The sequence below is a fragment of the Corvus kubaryi genome, unplaced genomic scaffold, assembly GCF_017639235.1.
Source record: "Corvus kubaryi isolate FWS band 111438036 unplaced genomic scaffold, C.kubaryi_AGA036_p1.0 37262, whole genome shotgun sequence".
Taxonomy (NCBI): Eukaryota; Metazoa; Chordata; class Aves; order Passeriformes; family Corvidae; genus Corvus; species Corvus kubaryi.
Genome location: NW_024581078.1, coordinates 917,070 through 936,748, shown reverse-complemented (window position 1 = coordinate 936,748; position 19,679 = coordinate 917,070). Strand labels below are relative to the sequence as shown.

General features: G+C 52.6%; 1 protein-coding gene and 1 long non-coding RNA gene across 2 annotated transcripts in view; one reads left to right on the top strand and one right to left on the bottom strand.

The window, feature by feature from the left end:
- The window catches only part of SIRT6 (sirtuin 6), a 17,782-nt gene extending 17,662 nt beyond the window's left edge, over positions 1-120 (bottom strand). Inside the window, exon 1 of the mRNA XM_042024408.1 lies at positions 96-120. The gene's annotated coding sequence lies outside the window, so the exon portion shown is untranslated. The remainder of the gene's footprint in view (positions 1-95) is intronic.
- A 75-nt stretch (positions 121-195) lies between these two features.
- LOC121662815 lies at positions 196-19,585 on the top strand. The gene is made up of 3 exons (XR_006015426.1): positions 196-280; positions 1,969-2,076; positions 19,273-19,585. It is a non-coding gene; the product is annotated as an uncharacterized LOC121662815 (long non-coding RNA).
- The last annotated feature ends 94 nt before the right edge of the window (positions 19,586-19,679 follow it).

The window sequence follows — 19,679 nt, the reverse complement described above, 5'->3', positions numbered from 1 at the left end:
CCTCACACCGGAGCCCCGGGGGTCACAGGCCTCACACCGGAGCCCCGCGGCCGTTACAGACGCCGCCCCCCCCCCGCAGCGCCGCCTGGTGGTACCTGTCCGTCGCTGCCTTCCCGCGCTCCGGCGGCGGCCGCTGTGCGCATGCGCAGCGCGGCCCCCGAGCGGTGGCGCCCCCGGGTGGTCCCGGCGCGTCCCGCCGCCCGCAGCCCCTGCGCGCGGGGAGGGGAGACCCCGGGGCGCGGCCCCTCAGGGCTGAGGCGATGGCGGGAGCTGGGAGCAGGTGCGGACGGGATTGGGAGGGAAAGGGACCGTAAAGATCGTCCCGGGTCACTCCTGCCAAGGGCAGGGACACATCCCATAACCCAGGCTGCTCCAAGCCCCGTTCAGCCTGGTGGGATGCAGGGGCAGCCACAGCTTCTCTGGACAACCTGTACCAGGGCCTCCCCACACTCACAGTGAGGAATTCCTTCCCCATATTCCATCTCTCAAAAGGGATTTGGTGGGGACCTAGGCTGAGATCTGCCACCTTTCAGAAAGCACCAGAGCCTTTCCCAAGCTTTGCCGGGCTTTGTGCCCTCCAGATTCTCTTTACTACGGGCTCTGGAACTGCTTTCTGTCCTCACAGGTAGCTTTGGAAAAGGGCTGGTTTGTTCCATCCCGTGAAGTTCCACCTCGCTCCAGCTGATGGCACGATTGGGAGCGTGTGGAGCCGAGGTTTTTCCCAGGAAGACAGACAGCCTGTTGGACAAGATCCCAGTTTTCCATCTCGGGTATCCGAGACAGAGCAGCCTCACACCCGGCTAGTGTTCGTTCCCACCCAGAATGAGAGCAGGGAAGAGCCTGGTTCTTATAAAATGAGAAAATAAATACGAGTCACCAGGTCAGGGATGGGACCGGAGTTAATCTGAGGGATGAGCAACCAGCAGTTGGAGGCTCCAAAGGATTTCCAGCCCCAGGAATAGGCTCCCACCAGCAGGAGTTAATGGGATGTCAGTTCACAGGAGAGCTTCCTTCCATGGGACATGTGGGATGGAGGCAATGATCCCTGCAGGCTTTCAGCTCTTCCTGTGTCTGACTTACAGCTGTGTGACCTTCCAAACACACAGCAAAGGGAAAATCTCAGGGAAAGTGGCAGCTGCCTTCGGCCTCATGCTGACAGTCGGCTCTGGTGTGTCCATTCCATGATCCCAAACTGGCTGGGCCACACACCTGGGCTGTCTTGGGGTGATCCTGTAACCCAAACAGCCTCTGGGGTGTCTGGGGTGCCTGGGGGGTCTGGGATGGTCCTTTTGGAGCAGCTGCTGCCTTGGGAATGTAGCTTTACAAGGCAAAAATGGATTTACATGAGGGGACAAATTCGCTGTCCTGATTATCTTGGCAGTTTGTGGATTTTGCTGTGTGAGCAAGAAAAAACAATAAATTTTACTGCTTATTTCAGGGAGGCAGAATTGCTTAACACTTTAAACCAGGACCAATTATTTTTCTTCCTGGCTCCATCTCATCACGTCTGACCTTAGGAAGGACGTCAGATCTCCTGCAAAATTCCCATATTTTAGGGTGACAGTAATCACTAAACCCTCCCAGGGAGTGGAACTGGTTAATATTCAAAAAGGTCTTTAAGCTTCTTGTTGGTTCAGATTTTCCTAAAGCCACTGCTGCAACACCAGGTTTGCACTGTAAAATCAGTTTAAAGCAGCAGAAATTCTGCATTCCTTCTAAAACATGATGGCAGATTCCTGAGAGCTTTTCCAGGATGGTTCCTGTGTTGTTTGTGTTTTTGTCCTTTTGATTTTGGGTTCTGATTCAAAAATGGCCTTGGCAGGGCAGGTTTAATTGGTGCTGGCAGCTCTCAGATTTCACAGATGTTTCTCCATCATTTATGTTCAGATTCTGGAGTTGTCTCTGTAACCAAAAGACACCACTTTTGATTAATTTATTTCTTTATTAATTTTTTCTTTGTATTTCCAGGACAAGATGGGAGCTCTATGGGAACATGGGAACACACACAACTACACCACAAATCCTCTGAGCCAAGGAAACCCTGGAGGAGAGTGTCACGAGAGCCTTTTCCAGCAGGTATCCAGGATCCCTGGGCAGGCTGGGAGGGGAATCTCTGACAGCACAGGAACTTTTTTGCTCCTATAATGCAACTTCCCTGGGCTTCCTGTGCCGGCAGCACAGGGGTGTGTAACTCAAGCCATGATTTGGGAAGAAAGGAGCCTGCACACCCTGACTTCCTTGGGTGGAGAGCTTGGCAATCCTCACTTAGACCCTTTCCAGTCTGGGGTTTTGGCCTCGGGAGAAGGGGCCTGCTGGGGAGCTGCCCCTACAAACCTTGTCTGGATCTTCTTGCACCTTCCCAAGGCTCCTGGGTTTAGTCTGGGGCTTGTTCTACTTCAGCACTGGGGAACTTCACAATTACAGCACTCCCGAGTGCCCCCCCTGTGCCAGGCAAGGGGCTCTGCTGCTTCCTGACGCTGCCCCTTCCCTCTTTGCCTTTTACAGCCCCTCCAAGTGCAATAAAACTGCTGATTCCCATTTAGTGGATAATGCTGGGCACTAACAAGCTCAGCTCCCTCTTAAAAGCCAGTGCTGGCCTCAGGAGATCTAATTTAGGAACACGTGGAAGGCCAGGGTGTCCTCCAGGGCTCTGGGGTGGGAGCTGCTCCGTGAGGATCTCCAGCCCGGTCGGCTGGCAGAGCCTGGAGTATTTCTGTCCATATCCAAGCTGCCAGAGGCTCCCGGCCCCACCTGAGCATGATGCAGGACAGACTCACCTCTGCAGCAGGCATTTGTTCTCCCAGGAACTGGCAGCAGGATTCCATGGGAATTCCCATTTGTCCTTTGCCGTGGGCTTGAGCCACCACCTGCTTTCCCAAAGGTTTTGGGAGAGGATGGCAGAGCTCTCCAGAGCTCATCCCATGATGTCAGACTGGCCCAGCAGAGACAAGGATGAATTCACGAGAGCAAAGCAGAAAGGTTCTGCTGAAATACAAAGGGAAAAGGCCTCATTCCCAATGTGTGACAGTGTTTGGATGTGGGAAGGGATTTTTTGGATGTAAATATTTTTGGAGAAATAAATATTGGAGAGGGACTTTGGAGAAGGGCTTGGAGTGCCAGGACACAGGGCAGGGATGGATGGGATATTGGGAAGGAGTTCCTGGCTGGGAGAGTGGGGAGGCCCTGGCACAGGGTGCCCAGAACAGCTGGGGCTGCCCCTGGATCCCTGGCAGTGCCCAAGGCCAGGCTGGATGGGGCTTGGAGCCACCTGGGACAGTGGGAGGTGTCCCTGCCATGGCAGGGGTGGCACTGGATGGGCTCTAAGGTCCTTCCAACCCAAACCATCCTGGGAGTCTTGATTCTATAAACCTGTGTTCCCAGCAAGGACAGAACCCCCCAAAATCAGAACCCCCCAAAATGGTGACATCCAGCTCCAGAAATGCCATGGTGATGGGAGTGACAGGAAATGAAGGGGTCCTGGGTGTCCAGAGACAAGCAGGAGACATGAAAGCAGCCAGCTTCACCCTGGTCAATATGGTCTGCTTTAAACTCTGTTTTTACTTCAGATTTGGGCTGCCAATAACTCCTTCAAACAATGATCTAATGCCTGTGTGAATGTTTGTGAAACCTCACTGCTCTGGCAGGTTGAGCTCTTGCCAAGAAGCAATCACATGTAATTAGGGAGAAGGAATTGGAATCTCCTGGCCTTGCAGTGCAGCACATTTTCCAGTTGTGTTTGTCCCATTTGGACCATCTCATTCCTGGGGGTGTGCTCTGTGCTGGGGTTTGTGGGCCACGCTCCTGTCCTCAAGGGAATCTTTGGAGGAAGCACTGCCAAAAACCTGCTGGACAACTGGACATGAGGTACCTGTTCTGGGCTGGCCCTGCAGCTCTGCATCCCTGGCTTGGCTTTGGAGGGAAGGAAGGACATCAGGAATTTCATCTGCACTCCCCTGGGGCTGCCGCAGTTCCCTGAGGGAGCAGTCACAGACCAGCCCGTGATCAATTAATGGCCGTGGCCTGTCTGGGGAGAGCTTCCAAGGCAAAATGAAGGAAAAACTCTTCAGGATCATCAGCATCTCACCCGTGTGACAGCTGGAAATGGCTCCCCTGGTTCCCACCTGCTTATCCCTGCTTTTCCTTGGACACGGACGGGGTGACAAGGACAGAACTTGGCAGGGGCAGAGCCCACACGGAGTTTAGACCTCAGTCCCCACACTCTCACGTGGCACCTGAGGCCCCAAAGGACATTTTCAAGCAAGTTGGGAGTTTCGACGTGGGAAGTTTGATGAGAAAACCCTTCTTGAAATTCCTGGAGCATCCTGAAATTCCCTTCACTCCCTTTTCCAGTTCTGGAGAACCAGACCTGTTGTGCAGTTCCTGGGATGTTGTCCTGAAACAGCAGGAGGTCGGGGACACACAGGTCAGGTCCTGTGGGACAAGGAGCTGTTATTTACGGAAGGAATCTTTTCCTGAAGGTGAGACAGAGAGGTGGATTCTGCCCTCCAGTGGGGCTTGAAATCCTAAATTCCAGCCAAGAGTCATCACATAAACTCGTGCTGAAGAACCTGACCTAGTTGGAATAATTGGAGGTAATTGTCAGCTCTTTCCAGATGACAAAACCCTTAATCACCAGCAGATGCTCAGCCAACCTCACAAAAAAGGCTGGAAACCCAGGGCGGAATGGGGAGGGCTGCTGTCCCAGAGGCACCGAGTTTCAGGAATGGGCAGCAATCTTCCTTAGGGGTTTTTCCAATACATGGTCAGACGCTGGGACCAGGGCAGTGGTTTGTGCTCATGGCCTGGGCATCCCTCCAGAAATCTGGAGTTGTGCCATGAGCACACAGCCGAGTGACACTGAAATATCTGGGAACAATCGGAGATGGGGCAACTCTGAAATGAGGAGCTGAAAGGTTGGGCCGCTCCATGGGTTCCTGTCCCAGATCATTGAATCCAGACTCTGAGATCCCTGAAGCCGCCTGGGGTTTCCTAAAGCTTGGGAAGCGTTTGATGTGAGTTGGCTGCACTCACACAAAGCTGCAGGAGTTGCCTCAGGTTCCACCTGGGAATTCCCTGCATGTAGGCAAAGCCCTGAAGAGAGGAGATGGGATCTGATGGGGATCAGGATGCTGCTGGAAGAGCAGGATTCCTGGCACTACCTGGGATATCCCAGTCTCAGCTGGGTTCCTGGGGGTGTGGAGACATTGTACAAGTAGAAATGGTCCTAGAAGGGTCTGACCCCACCAGACAATTAACCTGGATTGCTGATTAATCACAGAACTGTAGAACCGTGGAATGTCCTCAGTTGGGAGGGATCCACAAGGATCAGAGTCCGGCTCCTGGCCTTGCACAGACACCCCAACAATCCCACCCTGTGCCTGACAGCGTTGTCCAAACACTCCTGGAGCTCTGGCAGCCTTGGGAATGTGACCATTCCCTGGCCAGAGCACTTGCAAATTCCAGGAACCAGGATTTCCAGAGGTGTTTTTCCTTCTGTACAATGAGATGGCGAAGGCATAGGAAAACTGGGAACCCCTGGAAGTGCTCAGAGCAAGGAGCTGCCCTTGTACCCAGGCAGAGGCTGTGACAGCTGGACTTTAATTACACAGTGCTGTAATGAGGCACTGGGAGGCTCTGGAGTGGCTCTCAGCACATTTGGTGTTTTACAGCCACGGGGATTCATCCCTTCCCGTACAACCTCCTGCAGTGGGACCAATAACCAGGGATCCTGCCTGGAAACCAACGGCTCCCCTGGGAACATGTCTGGGACAAGACTCATTCCCGGCTCTTTGAAGTGGGCAGTAATGTGGAAACAGTGACAGCAGCACCGTTCCCGTGAACCAGGGGTCTCCCATGGGGGCAGGGGCTCTGCAGCTGAAAAAGGGGGAAAAATGAACCAGCACACCTTTGGGAAGAGGTCGCTGTGCCCGGGATGGGTGTGCAGGGCTGGGCTGGCCTCCCTTCCTGGGATGGAGCTGCTGGCCCAGGGAAGGCTGGTTGGGGGCCATGACCTCCTGTTGGAGCACTCCAGACCGACGGAACTCAGCAGCTGCATGAACTGGTTGTGGCCTCAAGCAAAGGCCATTCCTCCGCCGCTGGCTCCTGCCAGATGGTCCCAGCCCAGGCTCAGGGCCTCACGTCCCCTCTCAGCTCTGCTTTTCATGTATCTCTCCCCAAAAAAAAGGGCTGGGCAAGTGCCAGACTCCAGCAAACCCTCCGGAGCCGTCCCCCAGCTCTGGCAGGTCACTGGTGCTGGAACCAAGTCCATGTCCTGCCTCTCCAGCCCAGACATCCTCCTTGGCTCTCTCTGCCAGCTCTGGAATGAAAAATGGCTCTGCTCTTCTGTCTGCTTCCATTCGAGTCCCTCTAGGAAAGAGCTCGTGTTCTCCAGCCCTGCGCTGCTGAAATTAGCACTGGCATCCTGCAGGATTCCAGGCTTGACTCGCGCCTCCAGGAGTGGGAAGAGCTGCCGAGACTGCGGAGACAAGTTGGCTGTGAGAGCCAAGTGTCCAAAAGAACACGTTCAGGAACAACACAGAGAGCAGGAGCTCCAGCACGGCAGGGAAATCATCCTGCTGAGGATAAAACTCCCAAAAAAAGTGTTCTTGGGGAGCCAGGAAGGGTTAAACCATGGCACAAGGTTTGGGACAGCTGCAGGATGCTGGAGTGGGCACTGGGATTGGAACCAGGATGACAGTTTTAGGTCACTCTAAGCTTTCTAATTACGCTTTTTTGGGGGGAAAAAAAGAAAAAAATGGTGTGTTTGATTCTGTAAGTGCTGAACATTCCACAATTGCTGTGTTTAATAAATACAGCGGGGGCTCCTAGGAGACTGAATGGGGCTGAATGAATGAAGTATGTGAGACATCTGAAACCTATTAGTTGGAGCAAACTGGTGGAGAGGCAGGAATTCTTCTCTTTTTAAAAATATTTATACATTTTCCTTTCATGTCAGGCCAACATCTTATTTGGGGTTATGTTCCAGTGGAAGGAAAGGTGTGTCGGGGGGAAATGCAGGGGGAGGGGAGGTGCAGATTTGGGTCAGGCCCAAAAGGAGCAGAAGGGCTGGGTGGCTTTAGGGCTATATTTTCCTTTTGGAATCGAACCCAGCACATTGATCCAGCAGGGGACTTTGCCCCAGCCTCAGTGGGGATGAATGTTTTGGGATTTGGTTCATTTTGGAGTGTTTAGGGGAGCTTGTCCCACCTGGAGCCCCTCGCTTGAGGCACCAGGAGAACTCCCCAGCCCTCTCCACATGAGGTTTATGGAGCCATGGGTCTGGTTTAATCTGGTTTGGGTATTTAGGCTGGAATTAGAGCGCACATCCAGTGTCTTCTTCACCGCATGGACAGCTCCAGGAGGTCCCAACAGTGTCCAGCAGCAGCAGGAATGTGCCACATCCTGGAGGTTTCCACCCAGGCTTCTCCTCGTGCAGAATTACCTCACTGGCTTAGGAAAAGGCAGAAAAGTAGGGAAGATGGATGGGAAGGACACAGAACGTTCCCCCACGGAGTAAGCAGAGCTAACACCTCTTCAGGAGCCACTTCATCTGTGTGGAAGTCTTTGGAAAGGGAGAGAAAGAGTTGACAACACCAGTCTGGGCAGATCATTCCAAATGGAGCCCAAATTCCTGCTGGAAGCTGCACAAATCCGGGACAAGTCTCCACCTTTGGTGCTTCACTCTGTGTCTCAGGAGCTCACCCAAGGCTTGGAGTGACATCTGAGCTCACCTCTCCTTGTGCAGAGCTCTGGATCAAAGCTAAGGATGGTGTCAGAAAAACCTGGATTTTGCAGTGTTTTCCAGCTGATAAGAGATATGTAAATGATCCCTGCTTTCCTGTGATCCCTAATGATCTTTATTCAGCCCACTTTTACTGCAGCACACACTCAACCCTTTCCCTCCAGGCTTCCTGAAATGAAAATGAGAAGTTTTAGGAAACTCGGAATTTGCAAATGTCTCCCATTATCCTTCTAATCTCCCCAAACTGATTAAATCAGAGGATATCTCCCCACTCCATAGGAAACAGATGTTCCTCTTGTAGCAGGGACATGCAGGAGACATCCTGAAATTTGTTTAATTTAGAGTCTCTTGGAGATGGGATTTTTTGGGGGTTACAGTCTCCGATGTCCAAGCTCAGATCTGGCTGAATTTGGAGTGGTGCCAGTAAGGAATTTCTGTGGAGTTTCTTTCCATCATTAGTGGAGAGAAACTCAACATCCCTGAGCTGAGAGCTTGGAAAATAACTTTGGAGTGGTTTTTGATGGCATCTTTCAGTCAGTTTAGAGGTGAAAACATGACTGGGACATGGGATGAGGCTGGGTCTCATTTTGTAAGGGAATAGTGGAACCCATTCCAAGAGTCCATGAACGGATTTAACTCTTTCTGGAGCTGTAGGGAATGAGGCACTCGGGAAACATCCTTTTCCATCCCTCTTGTTGCACTTTCTCTGTGGCATCTGTTCCCCATCAGTGGGAGGATCTCAGTGGATTTCAGTCTCATCAGTTTTGTCCACCTGTAACTCTTGGGTTTTCACATCTCTCCTTTTTATGTCTTCTTTTTTACCACGTTCAAACACAATTCTGTTTTTGCTGAAGATGCCGAGGGAAGTTTCCCAGAGAAGCTGTGGCTGCCCCATCCCTGGAAGTGTCTGAGGCTGGACAGGGCTTGGAGCAGCCTGGGACAGTGGAAGGTGCCCCTGCCCTTGGTAGGGGGTAGAATGGGATCATCTTTAAGGCCTTTCCAACCTAAACCATTCTGGGATTCTAAATGTCAGTGCTATTTCTAAAATATCTTGATTTTCCTCTGGATTGGAGGTTCTCAGTGTGTGTCCATCTGTGCATGTGTGGGTGGTGGTTGCATTTCAGAATTTCCACGACTGTTATAGCTCTTATGTTTTTTCCAAACAACTTCCTCCAGTGTGAGTTCTCCCTCCTGAAGGATCCGGACCCCACTCGGAAGAGTTCTCCATGTATGAGGGAAGCTGAATTCAATCTCTCACTGGAGATGATTTAAGGGTTCCTCCAAAGCAGAACCACGTAACAACAATGGAGAGTTGGTTTAGATATTGGACACATTTTCCACCCTCCACATGTTGATGGTGCCAGTAACAAACTGTGGAATAAACTCCTTGAGTGTGAGCCAAGAATTCCTTTCATCAGCCTTTTGCTAAGGTGCACAATTTATCCCAGTTTCTCCTGATTTACCCCAGCCTCAGCCTTGCTCAGACACATTCTCAAGGCGTGTCTCCTCCGAGCCTCTTGGGAGCACCATTTCCACTCTCTTTGGACTGGCTGGACACGTCACCTCCCCTGTCCCTGTCCCTGGAGGGGGACGGGTGTCTCCGGGCAGGGACAGGTCCCGAGGGGGGAAGTGACCCATGGAATGTGAGGAGGAGGAGGAGCTGGAGCCCAGAGGTTGGATGGGGCAGCCCTGGCGGGTGCTGAGCTGTTCCTGAATTAAACACAGCTCTGGTTAATTAAAGCAACTTAGGGCAGTGCTCTGGGGCGGGAAAGGCGATGGATTGGGAGCATTCCCAGAGTCCTGTCTGGGGACAGAGAGGGACACTGGCAGCAGCTGAAGGGGTGGCATGGACCCTAGACAAGGTGACTGCTGGGGATGTTTAATAAATCCCCTTCCTCCTGGGGAAGGCACTGATCTCTTCCCTCTGGGAGCAGGGACACAGCACGCAGGGAACGGCTGGAGCTGTGTCAGGGTTGGGATGGAGATCAGGAAAGGTTCACCCACATGGGATGTGGGCAGGACTCACCCAGAGCTCCTGGGCTCCAGCTCCCCCCATCTCCCTGCTGTGCCTCGGTGGGGTTTCAGTGTTTGTGTCCTCAGTACCATCCTTGGAGCCTGATCCCAGCCTCTCCTTCAGGGAAAGACTGAGCCTGAGCACAGTAGCTGGGATAGATAATTTGCATCAGAATAAAGAATCCAAAAACTGGGATCAGCTTTTGACCAGAAACACAGCGTTCTTGGGCTGTGAGAAAATTCTACAAAAACAGCAAGTTCAGGCTCCCTGGCTGCTGAGTTTTGTCTGAACACAGAGGCTGAATACCATCAGAATAGTTTGTTTTATTTACAACTTGGCCGAGACCAGAGATTCCTGGGAGATTTCCAAGCCAGTCACTGAACCCAACTGGATTTTGGTTGCTCTATTGCCGGTGAACCTGAAATTCTGGAGCTGCTCTGATCCCTGCAGCACTTTGGTTGTCTCAGCTCCCTCTCCCAGCATCCCAGTGACCCTTTCACAATCTCTTTGTCAGGCTGTGGTTTATATTTGTCATGTTTCACATTCCCAATATATCATGGAATGGGTTGGGTTGGAAGGATCCTGAAGGACCATTCCCACTCCTGCCATGGGCAGGGACACCTCCCACTGTCCCAGGGTGCTCCAACCTGGCCTCGGACACTGTCAGGGATCCAGGGGCAGCCACAGCTGCTCTGGGAATTCCATCCCAGCCCCTCACCACCCTCACAGGATATTCCTTCCCGATATCCCATCCATCCCTGCCCTCTGGCAGTGGGAAGCCATTCCCTGTGTCCTGTCCCTCCATCCCGTGCCCCAAGTCCCTCTTGCCTCGCAGTTGCCTGTTGAAAGAAAAGGAGGTTTCCTGTGTTTTGTCGTGAGCACGGAGGGAGCAGAGCTGAGCCCGACTCCGGCAGATCCAAAGGTGGGGAAGCAGCCAAGGGCTTGGAATCCGTCCTGGGCTGGGAGCGGAGCAGAGCCCTGAGCTCAGCGCCGGGGCAGCTCTGCACATGGAACGTGACGGCTTTGGAGAACGGCACCTCTGCAGTCCTTAGTTCCAGGAATGTTCTAGGAAGTGGGCAGGAGCCTCCTGGTTTTGGTGAGAGCGGGAGCAGCCCGATGTCCCTGGAGTTCGCCTGTGGTCTCTCAGACGCTGCTGTGGCGCAGCAGCCGCGGTGTCCGGGTGGTGTTTGGGGCTTGGAGCCCCCCTGCCCCCCATTTCCCCTGAGTGTTTCCCTCCCTTTATCTCCTTCCCTCTCATCCCACCAAACCTTTTCCCTGCAGCTGGCAGAAGGTGGGATTTTCGAGTTAATACCAAAATAAACACAGCAGTGTCCAGCACAGGAGGGAGAGGGAAGGGGGAGAGCCAGGGGCTGGGGTGGACAAGGAGCACAGGGCTGTACATCCCAGAGAGCTGGAGGTGTTGCAGGATGGGAAAATCCTGAGGGAATCAGCAGAGCTGGGATGGGATCTGAGTCCTTTTCCAGATCCTGCAGCCTTAGGAGTGTTCCTTGTGGGATTTCTCTCCCTTTTCTCAGGCAGTGCTGAGCATTTGGGGTTTGTTCCAGGGCTCTTCTTTGTCGTGATGGGGAAAACATGAGCAGCGTCACTTCCCCACTCCCTGTAGCAGGAATAAAGCAGGAGCAGAAAAAAGAGCCTGGTGGGAGCCAAAGGTCTTGCAGAAGTTGCCTCCATGGAATGGCCGTGAGCAGAAATCTCCAAGGATTTTCCAGGAGCTTGCATATTGCCCCTGTGTTAGCCCAGGTTCCATTGACTTTGTGCCTGATTTGGGTCCTTTCCCCGGGGAATGCACACACACGAATGAATGGTTGGAAAAGTGGATCCAGCCTTTGCTGAGAAGGAGGAACTTGTGATCCCCTCCAAACCCCTGCCAGTCCCAAAGCCTTGGGATCAGATCTTGCTTGGATTTTCCTCCTTCCTTCCTGCCCGTGCTCAATCGTTTCACCAAGCAGCTGGAATCCAGCACAGGGCAGGAGCCTGGCTGTGAACAAGGAGTGGGAAGAGGGATGCTCAGGAATCTCTAGGGTGGGACTGGATAATCCTTAAGGTCCTTCCCACCCAAACTGTCCTGGGATCCTGTGGTTTATGATCCAAATGTGCCTTTATGCCCCACATCCCCTTCCTCTGTCCCAGCCAGGCAAACTCCTTCCCTGCACCCCAAATCCCTCTGGAAAAACACAAAGAGAACACAGAAGAATCCAACTGAGAGGCTGAAATCGGTTAAGGAGCAGGATTAGATCAAATATTTCCGAGCATCTGGGGCTTCTTGACCCCCCCAATGTGGCCCATCCCCGGCTGTCAGACCCTGAGCATTCCCAGAAGGAGTTAAGGGAGACCTGGGCAGGAGCCAAGAGCTTTTGCCGGAAGCTTTATCTTCCCCCCCAAAAATCTGATGTCTGGAGCTCTGGACAAGGCATTGTCTTCATAAAACACAACAAGAACAACAAAACAAGCCCTGCTATTCACAGCTCTGTAACAAGCCATAAAATGGGGAAAAAAAGGCAAAAAAAAAAAGCCCTGGAAATGTAAGAGTTTTATTAAACTGGAACCATGTGTTTCCCATAGTCCCGTCTCCATAAGCTGTGCACATCCCGTCCATGTTTATGTTCTCCTCGGGGGTGTGAGGGGGTTTTTTCCATGCCTGGGAATGATTAGGAGGAGGGAGCCTGGATGAACTCATGTCTCCTGTGAGCAGCACCAGGAAACCTGCACACACTGGGAGAGGCACAAATCCTGCGGGAATGGCCGTGGAAACACCGGAGACTGGGAAGAGGGAAAGGCAAGGAACAAGGAGAAAGGAAAAAGGAAAATTCCAGAGGGAAAAAGAGGAGAAAGTTGTCCCATGTGGCTCGTTGTAGAAAGTGTGTATTGAAGTGCTGGATTGAGGATATTCCCTGGATATTCCTGTGGGCCTGGAGCGATCCTGCCTCACCCAGGGAGGCTCGGAGAGGCCCTGGGCCATGTGTGGCTTAAACACCCCCCCTTCCCTCCTGGGGTCTCCAGCACCCACCAGGGGTTCCTTAAATGAGGAGATTGATCCTAGAAAAGAGAGCAGCTCCCTGGAGACTTCAGGAGCCCAGGCAAGGAGAAGGGCCAGGTCTGGGATTTGCCAGGAGCCCTCGGCCTGGCTGGAGACATTTGGGCACAAGGAGTGGCCGCAGCGTCCGTGGGCAACTGGGTGGTGAAGTTGGAAGTTCAGATTTGAGCAGGAATGCCCCAGGAAGGAGGCTCAGAGGAGGAATCTCAGGGGAAATCTTGGGTAATGGGATATTTTTAGCTGGAATTGGCAATGCTGTGGTTGTTGTTTCCACGTGGGTGAACAGCCCCAGGGAAGACTGGGAAGGACTGGGAATCATCCCTGTACAGTGAGCAGGTGTGGTGACATCTGCACGGTGACAGAGCTTCAGAGAAGGGACATTACATCATGGAGAGTGACCTCAGAGATCCCAGAGATTACGGAATTTCACCCATTTTTCCTGGTCCTGAGCCCATTCCCTCCCTCCAACCAGTGCCTCTCCTCCTGCAGGACATCCAGGCTTGCCTGGGGCACCAAGGACTGGCAATCCATGATTTCCTGGGCATCTGGTTGCAGGTCCCAGGCTGGTTTAGGTTGGAAGTGCCCTCAAAGCTGCTCCCATTCCATGGGCAGGGAGACCTTCCATAGACCAGGTGCTGTTAAAACTTCCCTCCTTATTTCTCATCTGGAATCCTCTGGATGTGGCATCCAGCTGATGATGGGTTTTTTCCCCAATGATAAAAGGTTTTTTCTATCCCACATTCCCCTTCTCCAGTGATAACCATGCCTGGCAATCAAGTTATCCCTCAGACTTCCTTTAGTTTTGATAAAGTGGCTCCCTGAGCTTTGCCAGCCCTGGGACCAGGGACTTTCTGCTGGCCTTTGATCCCTTTTGGAGCTGTTTTACAGCTTCTGGGCCTCAGCTCATTCCCTTTGATGGCCCTGTCCTTATCCCTGTGGAAAACCCCTCCAGTTTGGGGTCTGCAAATGTTCCCAGCAGTACTTGGACATTTTTTGCTGTGTTGCTTCAAGCCCCATCCAACCTGGCCTTGGACATTTCCAGGGATGGGACAGCCACAGCTTCTTTGGGAATTTCATTCCAGGGCCTCCCCACCCTCACAGGGAAAAATTCCTTCCTAATCTCCCACCTATCCCTGCCCTCTGTCCATGGGAAGCCATTCCCTGTGTCCTGCCCCTCCAGGACAGTTTAGGAAGGACACAGGCCATGCAGCCAGACGTGGGATAGTCAGGATGTGGGATTTGATGGTCATTCTGTTCCTTCAGCCTTTTAATTCCTCCTCTTGGTGAACGCCTTGAACACGTCCCAAAAATAAGGATTCGTAGGAGCGGAGCCAATGAACACCAGCACCTTTCCTGGCAGAATTCCCGCTCCCCCCGCAGCTGCACCAGCCCTGCGAGGCCAAACCCACCTCCTGCTCCGTGTCCACCGCCAGCCAGGAGCGGCCTTTCCAAGGGAATGACTCCTGGAGCTGCTGGCACCGAGGGAAATGTGCTCCTGCTGCTGGGACCCAGCTGGCAGCGGGCAGAGGGAGCAGGAGAAAGAGGGGTTTGCACCTCCCAGGGAAGGCAGAGCTGAGTTGTTCCCTCCAATCTGTGAAGATTCAAAGGAAACAGATTTTCTGCTGGCTCTGGGTTTGTTCCCTCATTACCCCGAGCTGGGAAAGGGACCCTGCAGGATGGACTGGAGACACTGGGGGTGTCCTGGCCAAGGGTGACATCAGTGAGGGGCTGACCCCCAACGAGGGGACGGTGACTCGCACACGACCCTGACAGGCAGAGCCCTGAGCGAGCCAAAGGATTCCAAAGGAAAATCTCCTTTCCCCAGACCTTGGAATATGAATAATGTTTGCAAGACAACAAAATAATGATGCAACTCCCAGGGGACGTGGAAGGGTCTTTGCCAGACAGCTCAGACACAAAGGCTCTGCTGTGTGTGCTTCCTGCACTGATCTCATGGAATGCCAGGAATCATGGAATCCCAGACTCCCAGAATGATTGGGTTGGAAGGGACCTTGAGGATCAAACCACACCCCTCCGTCCTGGTGCAGTAAGTGGCCACCAGATCCCAGCGATTGCTGCACACAAATTTCTTCCCATCCCTTTTGGTCTTGCTGTGTTTTCCAGAAATTCCTTTCAAATGTGTCCTGAAGGTTTTGAACTCTTCCTAGACCAGTCGGACCAGTACCCAGCCAGACCCTCAGGGGCTGGGATAACTGATAAACCTCTGGAAGCCAGGTTTGGAACACGAGTCCTCCAGTCCTCCGGGGCCTGCTCGGGATAAGTGAGGCCATGGCCCACCTGGGGCAGGGAGGGAGTTTAGGATCTGGGTACCATCCATGAGGGGATGTTTGCATGGCAGGACAACTGTCCTTGGGGTAACTTGGATTAAGTTTGTTCCCCTCTTCCTTTGGGGGGCAGAGTCAGGCTCTGCTCCAGATTTGGGATGTCCCAGGGAGGCCACGGGGCTGGATTTGCTGCTGGGGAGCAAAATCCAGTGTTTTTGTGGCCCTGGACTGCAGCTGTGCCATGGCCAAGCTGCTCCACACAGGCTGAGCTGGGGCAGCTCCAGCCTTGCCTGGGTGGTCTGGCAGCTCCCGAGCTCCAGACGCTCCTTGTGCAGCCCCTTCCGAGGGGGAGAATCCCAGGACAGCGAGGGAAGGCAGGGATGCCCAGGCAGGAGGAGAGCTGAGAGAGTTTGCATTTACCAGCTGATTCTGCACAAAGAGCAAATCAAACCCTCTGGATCTCCTTGGAGCAGGATCAAATGAACACTTGGAGAAGAATTAAAAAGGATCCATCCACCCCGAGCAGTCGGCGATGCTTGGCCTGGCTGGTGCACCTTGGAATCACAGAATGTTCCTCCCCCCGTCAGCAGCTCCTCAGCCTTTGCTCACAGCTGTTCTCCTGTCCTGCTGAAATCCCATCAGCTTCTCACGTGGAGGATCCAGCACCTCTTGTCTCTCTCTCTTTCCATGTTCCTCTTCCTGCCTGAATTCCTGAGCCATGAACACTCCTGCTTTTCGAAGGAAGGGCTCTTCACACACCAAACAAGGTTTGCTCCAGTATTTTTCCTTTCTTTTCACATTTTTACTTCACCACAGAGCCCTGCTCAGCTGAGGGCGATGGGGAGAGGCCTCGTGAGTAACCGTGGAGTGTCATCCTTGCCCTCTGCTTCCCTCCTGAACCTCCCCAATCCCTGTGGATTCATTTCTTTGCTCCCTCCTTGTGCCGGCTGATGCTCTGGGCTCGGATTGGGCACAACGTTCCTGGGCATGGACCTGGTTTTTCCTCATTTGTGAAGGATGTTTTCCAGGAGGAATGCCCCCAACCTGTGCCTGCTCATGGCTTGGATGTGTTTGGAAGGCAAGTGCAGAGCTCTGCCCCATCCTCACCTTCAGGAGAATCCAGTGTGCATTCTGCAAACTGAGCTGTAGGAAGGGATGTCAATATTCCAGCTTTCCCTAAAGTTACCCTCTTGTTTTTCCCTTGAAATCAGCTCATGTGGAATTCTCACCTTTCACAGGGGAAAGGGTGCTCATGTGGTCACTTGTGGTCACTAAAGCAAATTCCAGCTTCTCTATAGAAAATGGGTTTTTTCGGCTCTGCCTTGGCAGATCCAGGCAGCGAGTGGCTGGAAATCCTGCCCACGGCACTGAGCAGGAGTTCCTGGGATCTGGGGAGCTGGGCCAGGGCTCTCCATCTGTTCCAGCCCCGCTGCCAAGTTAAACTTCTGTGCTGCAGATTGCACAAAGGGGAGAAAAGAGCAACAAAAAAAGGTTGGAAAACGGGAAACTCGGAATCCAACCGAGGGCAAAGGGAGTGAGGTGGGGCTGGAGCAGACAGATGTGGTGGGGAGAGTCACATCTGCCTGGGGTGACCACTCCATGGCAGGGACACTCCACACCCCAGGAACAAGGGCTGGATGTGCCTCCAGCCCACCTGAGGGCAACAAGAAAGGTGTTTGTATCCCTGCTTGGAATTTCACAGGAAATGGAGGGATCGCCTTACTCCTGGCAGGAGAAAGAGGCAATTTTCCTTCTAAATCAGGCAGCTCCCGTGTCAAAAGTTCCACAGCGAAATCCCACTGCACTCAGAGCAGGGCTTTTTATGAATAAAATCTTAATAAATGTCCAGGGCTTGATTTTTCACAGCAGCCTCGCCTGGCTTTGATCTCCCCTTGCCTGGGCTCGGCCCCTGCCAAGCCAAAGAGGGAAAAAGTCCCTTTCCCTGGGTTTAAAGCAAAGGGTGTTTTTTTAAAGCTCTTGGCTGTGGAGCCGTGTGTGATACATCATCGCCCGGCCCCATCCCTCCTCTCCCAAATCCAGAGCACACACTGAAACAATTTCCCTGTGGTTTCCCTCCTTGGTGGAGTCGAATTCCTAGAAAACAAAAGGAATGTTGCAACCGTGGTCACAAGCTCGGAGGCTGGAAATGTTACACACGGCCGGGAGCCCTGGCGTGTCCTCAGCGGGGACCTGGGATCAGCCCTGGCTGGTGGCACCTCGATCCCAATCCCACATCCCTGGAGCATAATTCCTGCCACGTGAGTGTGAAATTAGGGAGTTTCTCCAGCCCTGGGAATTGCAGGAGGCAGCGAGCATTTAGGGAATTCTGTTGGCTCTTTGCCCCGGCTCTGAGGTCACTCAGAGCTCCCTGAGGTCTTGGTGTGGGTCTGACCTGGTCCTGTCTAAACCCAGAGTCTTGGGATGGGCACAGACTCATCCAAATGAATCCACAATGAATGCAGAGCCAGGAATTCCTCCCTGGGAGGGCGGTGAGGCCCTGGGATAGATTCCCAGAGAAGCTGTGGCTGCCACAGGGAATCCCTTGGGATGTTTTTGGGGTTGGAGTTCTGTTTTTGTAAATTTTAAGGGCATCTGGACAAGGTGCAGGAGCAGGTTTATGTGGATCATCCCAGGAGGTGACAGCCACTGCCTGCTATTCCCTGTTGTCAGGAGATGGGATAATTCACATCCCTGGGATCACCTGTTCCCTGGGCTCATCCACTGAATTCTCTGGCTTGGAAAGTTCTCAGGAGCCCTCCTGTTCACACAGGACCTTTTTAATGTGTTCTTGGCGAACAAAGGTCACTGGACTGAGCCAAAGGTGAGGCAGGAGGGTGCTCCAGGCTGGTTATTTATTTAATGGCAGGGAGGAGGAGAAACCAGCCCGATTTGGGGCTAAAACACTGCTGGTTGTGTGTGGGACTGGGAGCAAGGGAAGGAGTTAATGCTGTGGAAGAATTTCCCCGAGGAAAGCTCTGTCTGGGTTGGTTCCTGAGTGTCTCTCAGTGCCTCATGTGGTGCTGCTCGCTGCCACTTTTGATCTCCAATTCCTTCTGAAATTCGATGGGAAGGTTCTGGAAATCCTGGGCAGTGCAGGTCCAGCAGCCATGTCCTCGTCCCCGTGCCCCCCTCGGCCCCTTTTTACCCCATTCCCACGGATTAAATCCCTCTGTTCCCTGCTTCCCGAGCAGAGTGAGCCGCGTGGGCTGGCCAGGACAGAGCCGTGCTGGGAGCTGGGAGCAGCAGCATCAGTCCCACATTCCCTGACCTCGGCTCTCTGCAAGGATTGCAGCACAAGAGCCTGAGCTGGCTTCTTTTTGCTGATTTTTTTTGAGATGACATCACGGTTCAGAGCTGTTGCTGCCCTGACAGCAGTTGTGTCATCCTGGGAGAAGCAGCACGGACTAATTTTAGCAGTTTTAAGATAGCACTTTTTAATAAAGGCAGGAATGGAAAAGTTCAAGGGGCTTTCAGTCAGCTTTGCTGGGGGTTCCTGACAGGCCCTGATGGGGCTGAACCAGCTCCACTTTGATACAGAAATGTAGGAAAGAGGTGAAAGAATCAGGGCTGACACCCAAATTCCCAGCTCTTGTCAGACTTGGAAGATCAAAGAACCCCGGGATGGTTTGGGTTGGAAGGGAACTTAAATCTCATCTCATTCTATGGCAGGGACACCTTCCACTGTCCCAGGCTGCCCCAGCCTGGCCTCGGATGCTTCCAGGGATCCGGGGGCAGCCACAGCTGCTCTGGGAAATCCATTCCAGGGCCTCCCCACCGTCCCAGGGAGGAATTCCTTCCCAGTATCCCACCTAACCCCCCTCTCTGTCCATGTGAATCCATTCCCTGTGTCCTGTCCCTCCATCCCTTGTCCAATGTCCCTCTCCACGTTTCTTGTGGCTCCTTCAGGCATTGAAAATCCACAACTGGGTCAGCCCAGAGCTTCTCTTCTCCAGGCTGGACAATCCCAATTCCTGATATCCCAATTCCTGGTATCCCAGTTCCTGGTTTCCCAATTCCTGGTATCATTTCCTCCCAGAGAAAGAGCCATGAGCTTTCTGAGCATTAAACTGTAAAAGTTGAATTTGACAACTTTTAAGCAGCTTTAAACCCCTCCTCTGGGCATTTCCATGGTTCCAATGACATTAATTAATGAGGATCTCATCCTGTTTTCCCACAGGATTATCCCAGACAGTCCGTGTGCTACCTGGAGCTCCCCAAAATGAAGACATTGGATTTTTTTCTCTGCCCTCATTTGCATTATTTAGTGTCCACAGTTCCACCTGCTTGCACAGGAGAAATGGCAAAAATTCCTGAATCCAGACTGGGAAAAACTCATAAATCCATTCTGGGTTTGTTAAATAGCTTGAACAGATAATGAATCATCTGCAAATATTTGATTCCATTAATGAATGGTACAGTTATGGGCTGTACTTTTTCCCTTTCCAAACAACATTTGAGGAGCTTGAATAAATACAATAATTGAAAATTAATTTAAAAGCGCTTTAAAACCAAATCTGTATTATTTAAAATCAAATTCTATGTTCAGGTCAAGCTAAAATGTTCATCAAATCACCCCAAAATCAA